The 10,226-nt window shown below is 36.6% G+C and overlaps 1 protein-coding gene across 2 annotated transcripts in view; it reads left to right on the plus strand.

Annotated features, from left to right (window-relative positions):
- The first annotated feature begins 4,927 nt into the window (after nt 1–4,927).
- The window catches only part of opn4xa (opsin 4xa), an 11,741-nt gene continuing 6,442 nt past the window's right edge, over nt 4,928–10,226 (plus strand). For both annotated transcript variants that reach the window (XM_007568392.2, XM_016679932.1), the window contains exon 1: nt 4,928–5,107. The gene's annotated coding sequence lies outside the window, so the exon portion shown is untranslated. The remainder of the gene's footprint in view (nt 5,108–10,226) is intronic.

The raw sequence follows: 10,226 nt of genomic DNA on the forward strand, positions 1-10,226 counted from the left end.
CTGCTTATTTCACCACAGGTTTTAATGTGTATTTTTTGAATTATTTAATTTCAAATTGTTATTTTATGGATGATGACTAAACATTTTGCTTGACAACACACTGATAACATAGCAATCTGTATTAATGACCAGGTGTAGCATCTGTTACTTGTGCTGCCTGTTTTCTCCTTCCTTATCTCTGAACATCTGTTCAACATTTTTCTCTAACAATATTCTTCTCATTTTGCGAAGTCTGGTCCTTTTTTTGTTCCCTTTCTTATCTCTACTTTGCAGGTTAAATAAAACTCTGAATTAAAACTGCATTATCCAATCCACCTTTTTGCAACTCCTCTCAAACTCCCATATTGGCCATTTTTACTTTGCTTCTCGATCCCATTTGTATGAAAAGGTCCAAGAAATTCTGCAGGTGAGAAGATGAGGAAGGTAAATTTCTTCTTATTTGTATTTAAGTTCTTCTGGTATATTGTAGGTAATTTGCTGTGAACTCTTTGACCTCCAAAAATTCCCCTGAAAACCCCCCGAAATGAATCACATGATCTCACAACAAACAGCTCAGAGATAATAAAAAAAAAAAAAGGAGATGATGTCACTCCATCAATGCTTCTTCATAATCCACAAAGGAGCAATGCATGACCTGCAGATGCGTAAGGTGCAGAAAGTGTGATATTTGGTGTCTTGACTCATTACTGGAGCAAAGCTTGACATACCATCATCGCCTCACTGTCTTCAGTCACATTTCTTGTAGCTATTAATAGTATAAATCTTCAACACATACTGGAATCCAATGGAAAAATATTGCCCTTTTAACAGATTTCTTCAGGTCATCACACAACTTTAATATTAGACAAATGTGACAACGCAAAAGGCAGTTTTCCCATTTGTTCAAAAATAATAATCTAAATAAATCTCAACCATTGTAAAAAAAAAAAAAAACACTCCCTTACCAACTGGTTGTGCCCATAAATCTTTCCAAAACCTGACTATGACTATGCCCCTGAATGATAGATGCAGGAGCTATAATTCATGACTGTTCCTGTGGAGCTATTTCATGGTCTCTGATAGACTTCACTGTGTCACTAAGGTTGGTCTATTAATAATCTCCTTTCCCATCTAGTTGCTGTGCTATTAGCTCCGGCTAAATCTGTAGTAATCTATTCAAACAAGTCTGACGAAGCTCTCAGAAATAATGGATGGTTGATGCACTCTGCCATTAGATAATTTTCACCAAACGGTGGCTCCAGATTCAGGGTTGACCTTTAAACCTGGCTTCATCTGCCTCGCTGATGGTGAACTGATGGTATATTTAAGGGATGCTAAACTTAACATTCTGTGAAAGTAAGTTTTTATTTATGAATTTTTTTCTCTTAAAACATTGTCTATAAATCATTAGAAAGAGGTTAGACATTTTCATGACACACTAATGGGAAATTCATGGAGGTTTTTACTCATTTATGTCTGTTAATTGGAGTCACTAAGACAAATTTTGAAAAAATAAAAATAAAAAATAGAGAATTGTTGATTTTTATCTCCACAAAAACATTACATTTTGAGCTACCTACATATAGGAGCGTGGTAAATTTAGTAATTTGTTTTTCAGAAGAAACTTATTTATAACAGTTTTTTAAAAATCTGTTAAATATATTGTAAAGGAATTGTTAGGTGTACTATAATAACTGTGCAAATTCCTAACACCTATTATAGAACTCAAAGATCAATTGATTTTTCACTGCTGTGCCAATAGATTTATTTTCCATCAGCAATTAGACCTTCTCAGAAACACAAAGCGCTTTCATAAAGACAATATTTATCTCAACTTACTTTTCTGGTAAAACATCACCTAACAAAAAGTGGAAATATACACCAAAGCAGAGCCAAACCAAGGCATAGGTGATCTAAGCTGATGGCACCAAATTGTCAAATGCTTGAATTTTAACACAGTTGCTTTGACAGTGTCAGCATAGATATATTTACATATTTTAAAAATTATATTTGCGGTTTCATTTTAAGATTTCAAAAGTATTGGCAAGTTTAGTTTGAAAAAGTGAGTAATTTTCATGGTTTGATTTTCATGCTAACAAGGTCACAGTCTGATACTACAAGTTTAATGTTTTCTTTGTTTGACCTCACATTATTCACAAATCTATCTCAGCAAATATTAAACTTGGTGATTTTAACAGGACCAGATAACCTTGGGCGAACCCTGAGTGACAACGCTGAAGGCACTGAGCCCCTTTTTTCAGACACAATAGGCCATAGGACCTTATAAGTACAACAAATCATAAATAAATAAATATTTCCTTGAGAGTAAAGACATCCTTAGGCCTTCTTTGTCCTGACCTAAATTTAAAACAAAAGGTCTTTTAGTCCTTCAAGAAAGCAGCCTTTAGCGCGAGTGATGTAGAAACTAACAGGGTGGAAAAGTCTCACTTCTGACTGGTAACGTCTGTATATGCCGCTTATCAGCCTGGAAACATTTGCTAGATTTCTGAAGAAAAATAGTTCACGTTTCTAATTTTAGTGCTATATCCTCAGAATACAAAAAAAACCAAAAAAAACAAAAACAATTAAACCAATTTGATTCAACTTAGAAAAAGTTAAACACTTTTAGACAATTTTAGCACTTGGATGTGTTAAAGGAATAATGCCTTCATTGCCTTCATTGTGCAAGAGAACAGCTCTTTCATGTTGTCACTTAAACCTCAGGCAGACTCATTTTAGAGCAGAAGCTATTTCAAAACCTGTTTCTTGGCGGATGCATTTGTCCTTCTCAACACTTTAGTGAGAAGTGACAGAGGTGACTGACCACTTAGACAGTAACTGGACAGGTGATTGTTGTGGATCGCCCGAGGAAAAATAAACTAACAGGACCTTCCTCCAATCATTTAGTGTAAATAAAAATACTTATAGAGGACATGAAGAATTTCTCTTTTTCTTTATACGAAGGTCGGAAGCTACCAACGACTTAAAGGGACAAAATACACTCATTGTTTTAGTGGAAGAAGCTGGAGTACCCTCAGAGAAGTTATATGATTTTATCTCGTTTGGGGCTCTTCATTTTAATGTCGCCTTGGGCAACTACCCATATGGCTCATATCAAAAACCGACACAGCTTGGATGTGTTATTGTGATGCTTTCAAGCCAAACGGAACTGAGGTAGTGACATCTTGATGGGGGTATGTTTCCCTGCGGTGTTTCTGGTGCATTATAGATATTTAAAGGAATGCCGAAGCAGAAAATTAATTTACACGTTTCCTCAAATCAAAAGTTAAAACTGGGACAGTTGAGTTTTCCAGAAGAGCAAACAAGCATCCAAACTGATTTTGAAAGTGGTGAAGGAGGCTTACAACAAGCTTTTGGAATAATTCCCAATACCAGTTCTATTAAAATAATACAAACTATGTTAAAAAATAATTTCCCAAGTAAAAAACTGTCCATTTTGTCAAGAATAGTTTTCAAATACTCAGCCAGAATGACACCAAACTCTTGATAATTGCTTCAAAAAGACAACTACTCTCATTTGAAGGTTTTCAAAATCACAGAAAACAGAGACACAGCCACAGAGAAGCTCTAAAATCAATCCCATTATTTCATTGGCATGTAAACTGTGCCTATTTGTGATTAAAAAAACAAGTATTGGTATGACTATCTCAATGATAAAAAGTACCAGGTATCTGACCTAATTTTTGTGTGCATTGATAATAGAAATAGTTTCATTTTAACTGTGCTAAATTCACCAATTTGAGTGGGATTTCCAGCTGTATTTCCAGTTTACTAAAAGCAACTGAAAAATTATAAAAACTTTAATGAGTTTTTTATCGTTGTTATTGTTATACTGAGCTACTTTACTGGAATTGCAATAGAATGAGTGTTCAACCCGCCCTGGTGAACAAAGCATGAATCATTTTATGTCACTTCAGATTGCAACACGACATGCAAAAAGTAAAGAAAGCTCTTTGTCTGAGCCAAATGCAGAAAACAGTAAAACTTTGTAGAAACGATGCTCATAGTGAGTCAGCTGGTTATCACAACTATAACCTTTTACTCAACCAGTTATTTGTCTGGAAAATAATTACAACAGTGCAAGAAAGTAATCAATAATGGGGCAAAAATGTTCCCAGAAACTGAAGGAATAAGTAGTCTCTTTATTCTCGAAGGATTTATATTCGTCAAGTCTACTGGTTGGAAACCAATGCATATTGATGGACCTGCTTCCCTTGGAAGTTCAGTGACCCACGAGTGTAAAAGGATTATATCCTCCTCATGCTGGAAGGTATCTACACAAATTCTTCCTGGAAAATTGAAATATTAAGGGCACAAGGAGGTGCTAAAGCTGCCTGCTCAGTTGTGCATGAGATGAGAAACATTGGGAGGCTTTCATCTGAACACTTTTCTCAGAAATCTTCTCACACATGGCTAAGCAGTGAACAAGTATGATACTTTCATACTTGACTAGATTTTGTCCCCCCCTGTAAACCACAAGACTTCTTTCTATGAACCTCAGCTCACTCTATGGGGGGTTGTTACAGCTGGCTTATGGCACTTTCACACCTCCTGTCCAAATGTCCTCTCTGTTGCATGAATATAGACATCATACTCATATTTTGTGTTTGGTGAAAAATAATCAGTGTGCACAAAACACAGTCTAGGGCTCTAAGTGGCATTTTAATGCAAATGCCATTAAAGGTTCTGCTTCTCAAACAAAGCAGGTGAGATTTTGCTGTTGATGCCTGCCTCTCCACACAGGCAGAAACAAAAAAAAAAAAACAAAAAAAAAGCAATCCTCATTCACGCATACAACACACATGAGCTGGATCGATTTATTGTGCCATGAGAGATATGAGCGCGATGGGGAGCTTTCAGGGGGATGGGCCAGTGTGCTGCTGGTGGCTTTCAGGCTCGGTCTGGACATTCTTGCTTTTGTGGAGCACTCATGGCAGTGCGTGAAGCATGTAAAGCGCTGGCTTTTGGAGTTTAGAGATTAGAGAATCAGATAGACTAACTGATTAACCTGCAGGATTTTTCATCTACTGCACAGCTTCTATGTTTCTTGTCTTCTGCCTCAAAGTGGAAAGAAAAGAAGGAAAATAAGCTCTAATTTCAGCAAAAGGTATGGTAACATTTGTATTTATTACTTAGGTATTAATGTCAAGTATAAATGTTAATTTATGCCTAATTTCGGCCTAAATTTAAACCTTGTTTTAAATACTGTCGTTTGTTGTGAGTCACAAGACTTGCAGATTACTTGCATTCAAAAGCAACTGTAGGAAACTTTCTCATAAAGTATTTAATGCAGCAAGGCAGAAGCAGTGACTATTTTCTACTACACTTAAGGTCTCTATCCATTACAAACCATTCTTTAAAATCACAGCAAAACACAACTGATTGAGCCTCTAAAAATAGCTGAATAAATATGACTGGGAAATGAGTGTGCATATTGTACATAACATCACATGTGGGCTTGATTCCTAGAAATGTTTTTCCAAGTGAAACAATAAAACCACTTCTTGATTTCTAACAGGAGCACTTGAGGACACTTTGGTTAGGTCTTCATTGGTGAAAGGGCCTAAAATGATCACTTACAAGACTAACTACAAAAAATAAAATAATAACCCACCCAGAACAAGATAAATACAGACTAACTTAACACTGGCTTGATCTGTCACTACAAGGTTGGGAATTGGGTTTGCATTCTGAGTTACGTTTTCAACCAGTAAAATTAGTAAAGTCAAATGACATGCTGCAGAATCAAATGTGCAGGAAGATGATGCTGGAGCATTGTTAATCTGATAGAGTATGTTATATAACTTCCTAAACCATTAAAATGTGAGGCCAGTCCACAGAATGATGGAATATGAAGCCAACAGGTTGTGGTTAAAAGTAATAACCCATAATCTGGAATAGTACTTAAGTGAATATGAAGAATTTCTGTTTTTAGTTATTCACAAAAATTGATTAAAAGAATTCAATAACTACATGACTGGTGAAAGTCTTATGTTTGTTACCTTTTGCGAGCAAACTGTTTCTCTGCTGTAGGCTATGACCATTAACACAACCGACATGAAGAAACACCAAAATTACCATTTCTTATTCAGAAGAGTTCAGGTCTCTTCAGGTCACGTATTTCAAAATAAAAGTCTGTGAAGAATGGTGAAGCTTCTGATCTCCTCACAATAACAAGAAACAGTAACAGCAAAAAGACTCCTTGTGATGTAATCATTCAGAAACAAAAACATGGTGAGGTATTCATCAGATGCTAATTTCTGGCATATTAGTCACAATACAGACATATTTTCTGGCAATACTTACTTTGTAAACAATACAGGGGGTTCCCTCTCCATTCTATTACAAATAGTAATAGAATGCTACTTTGGGTAAAAATGACTGAAAACGTTATGTAGTTATTAATTTCACCTCATGTCACCTTGTGCCAACATAGCAGGAGACATAATGTACACATGCAGCATAACAAAAGTGTGTACATCTTTAACGTTTTTGAAAATATATATATATATTTTTTATCCTGTGCAACTCCACTCAAAAAAATAAATAAAAAATCTCGCTTACAGTCTGGGCTTTCTCCTTGACTTGATATTTGACCCGACCAATCAGCGAACAGAAGGAGACTTTGTAAACAGTGACGCCGTTTTTCTGCGCTGTTTTATAACTGTAGTCTGTAGCTTTAACAATGGCAGCGGAGAAAGTGAACAAAGCCATGCAGCCCATGTTGTCCACACTTCAAAATATTAAATTTGCATGAACAGCCTCCTCGTTCAGGTCAGCTCTTTTCTCTTCTCAGTGCAGAATGGTTGTTTACAAAGCAGGCAATTTCTAGTAAGCCTTCTTAGAGTCAAACTGGCGCATTACACGCATCGCGGACGAACGTTAGCGACTGGGTAAAATTTAAAACCTAAAAAAAAAAAAAAAAAAAAAAATAAAACCTAGCCAACCTTCCCTTTTTTAATTTTGACAGTCACAAACTTTTCCGTCTATTCTCAGCTCTGCACACCTATGTGCCCAAGGTAGACTACTTCTTCTAGCCTACCGGGTTGAACAGACAGCGTGTTTAATTTGAGCCTTAAAAAGAACTATTCCTGCCTCTGCACCCACCTCCCCACTTCCATCGCATATTTTTAAGTGCATTATCCATAAACAACAATAACAGCGAACTGGTAGAAAAAAATAATCCTTGCCTGCTACAACTTTGAGAAAATTTGGATTGCCAACGTAAATTAACGGTGTAAGGGACTTCAACCTCGGAAAGTGGCGGGCTCCCGACTGTTGTCTTCGGATGAACATCCAGACTAATCCGGTTTAAACTGGTTTTTCTGTTCGTGCAGTTCTATTGTTGCATTACTGCCCCCTTATGGCCAAGAGAGGTATTGGTGTGCTAATTCACTTAACTAAATTTGGTTGTGTTCTAACAAAATAAAAGTATTTCTTTAGGTTAACGTGATAAAATCATGTTATCTTTACTAGAATTAATTAATTAAACACAACAAACACATTTTTTATGTGGTAACTTGAAATGAAATATTAATATAATGTGAACAACCGCCATGTTTCACTTTTTTTGAGGGTAGGACAAGGGCTGGTTTTCACCAGGATACTGAAGATATGACACGTTGATACAATGTGAAGTAGTCACAGCTTGTATAACTATGTACTTTTGCTCTCCTTAGCTATTAATGTCTACACCAAAGTGAATACAGCCCTGACTACAGATATGTTGGATGTTTGGCAATGCCCCACAGATGTTCATTAGGGTTCAGGTCTGCAGAAATGCTTAGTCAGCCCAGCACTTGTACGCTCCGTTGCTTTAGGAAGGTAGTGGCCATCTTGGAGGTGTGTTTGGGATAGTTATCATGTTGGAATACGGAGAGGATCATGTTTGGCTTCAAGATGTCACAATACAAGTTGAAAATCATAGTTCCCTTAATTAACTTTACCTCCCCATGGCTGGCATCACCATGACACTCCCACCATTGTGCTTGACTGCAGGCAGGACATGCTGGTCTTTGTTTTTCTCACCATGTTGCCACCACTCGTGCTTGACATCATCTGAACCAGAAAGCTTTATCTTAGTTTTGTCAGACTGCGGAACATGGTTTGAAGAATCTGTGTCTTTTGTCTGATTGTGTTCAGCAAACTGTTTGCAGGCTTTCTTGTGCATCTTCTTTAGAAGACACTTTCAACAGGCATTCAGAGCAATTTGATGCAATGTGAGATGAATGGTCTGAGCACTAACAGGCAGACACAGCACCTCTTCAACCTCTTCAGCAATGCAAGCAGTACTTGCGTCTATTTTCAACTTCTTTGATCAAATTTGGCAAAACCTGTTCTGACTGGAACCTCTTCCGTTAAACTACTGGATGGTCCACCTTGGGTTCAGCGTGATGGCAATCTCCTCAAAGCCTTGGCCATCTTTTTTGTAAAGCAAACAATTTCTTTTTTTTTTCTTTTCTTTTCTTTTTTTTCATTTCAGATCCTGAGAGAGTTCTTTGCCATGAGGTGCGATGTTGAACTTCCAGTGACCAGTATGAGAGAGTGTTAGAGCAATAACACTAAATTTAGCACACCTGATCCCTATTCACACCTGAGACCTTGTAACACTAATAAGTCACACAGCACTGGGGAGGGAGAATGGCTAGTTGGACACAATTCACAAATTTTCACTTAGGAGGGTATATGGATGTATATGTATATGTGTGTTGCAGCAAATTTACATTGTCATAAAAGCCTTAGACTGGGTATTTCACGTCACATTCAGTTGCCATATTCAGTGTTATATCCTTTTTGTGAGATTCTGCATCTGAATGTAGCTTATTAATCATAAAAGATGGGGAAAACTGTGCTCCACTTTTGCAATGTGACATTAACCAGGTAGGTATTGGATTTGTGAGGAAGTAAGGGTTGAGTGTGACTACCTCTGACAGAGAAGAGCTCAATGTGCACAGCAAGAAACCACTGTGTGAATCTCAAACAGGTCCATGTGTACTGTGCAAGAATACAGGGTCTTTGCAAATAAATTACTTTTTTACGCTTATTTTCACCTTTACCAGTTTACAACACCATTATTTCTGGACTGCAGACCACTACGTTTTGAAATATAAAGGTATCAGTAACACATTAAACCTATTTTTTAATTTAAAAAAAAGTCTTTTTTTTTTTATTGATTCGTCATTATGAAGAAAAGTCACAGACATAAGCCAGTAGTTTTAAAATCCGCCTGCAAATTATCGATATTCATCAGTTCAGTAATAATGAGGGTGCATCTCTTTTCTGACCAGAAAATCACCTCTCTTCAACCTTTATGGTGATTATTGCTCACTCGCCCCATTTGACAGGCTGCAAGCGATATTAATTGATATTAAAATTTTGACTGTCATAATCCCCTTGATTAAATAACCTATAACACCTGTATTTAATTGCCACCACACCCCCTCACACACAGACCATAATCTATCATAGCATGTGAAATCCTTTGAGGTGAAAGTCCTGCATCAATTATAAAATGTGCTTTAAAAACCCAGTTTTAACAGCTGAGTTTGCATCTGCTTTAGGTCTGAGGTTTATGTGATGCAGATGCTTGAATTACACACTTTATTTTTACTCTCACATAATCAATGCCATCCTATATTGATGTTTGACGGCCGCAATATTTTCCATATCAGCAAAAAAAATTAGTGTGGTAACACAGTGGCAGATTATCTAAACAGAGCTTACCAAATAAAAAAAAGAGAGATAACTGAAAATTTTCATTTACTTTTTTAATGAAAATTGATGAATGGGATTAATATGCACTGGTGACAGATTTCATATAAAACAGGATTATTATTTGCTGGTGGCTGCAGGGAAAATGTTAGACATGATTTAGTTTTATCAAACTGTGTGCCAATTTTTCTGTTCCGATCATTCATTTGATTTAGATGCATTTTAGGGCTAACATGGACGCTGAAAAATAAAAACCTTGCTTCATTTTCAGTTTTCTAGCAGCCACTGGAAGGTTGTCAGTCAAAACTGACTGATATTTAGAACCATTCATAATTTAATCCACAAAAACAACCTGGTTGCATCTCATGAAAAATAAGCCCAGATCAGGGTACTCCCACCACCATGTTTCACTGTGGGTGTGGTGCTTCTTTAGTATTATCTATTGTTTTCTTCAGTGTCAAACATTTTGGAAACGTGTCCCACAAATGGATTTTTGGTTTCATCTTCATCAGCTT

The sequence above is a fragment of the Poecilia formosa genome, unplaced genomic scaffold, assembly GCF_000485575.1.
Source record: "Poecilia formosa unplaced genomic scaffold, Poecilia_formosa-5.1.2 Scaffold6, whole genome shotgun sequence".
In the NCBI taxonomy this organism is placed as follows: Eukaryota; Metazoa; Chordata; class Actinopteri; order Cyprinodontiformes; family Poeciliidae; genus Poecilia; species Poecilia formosa.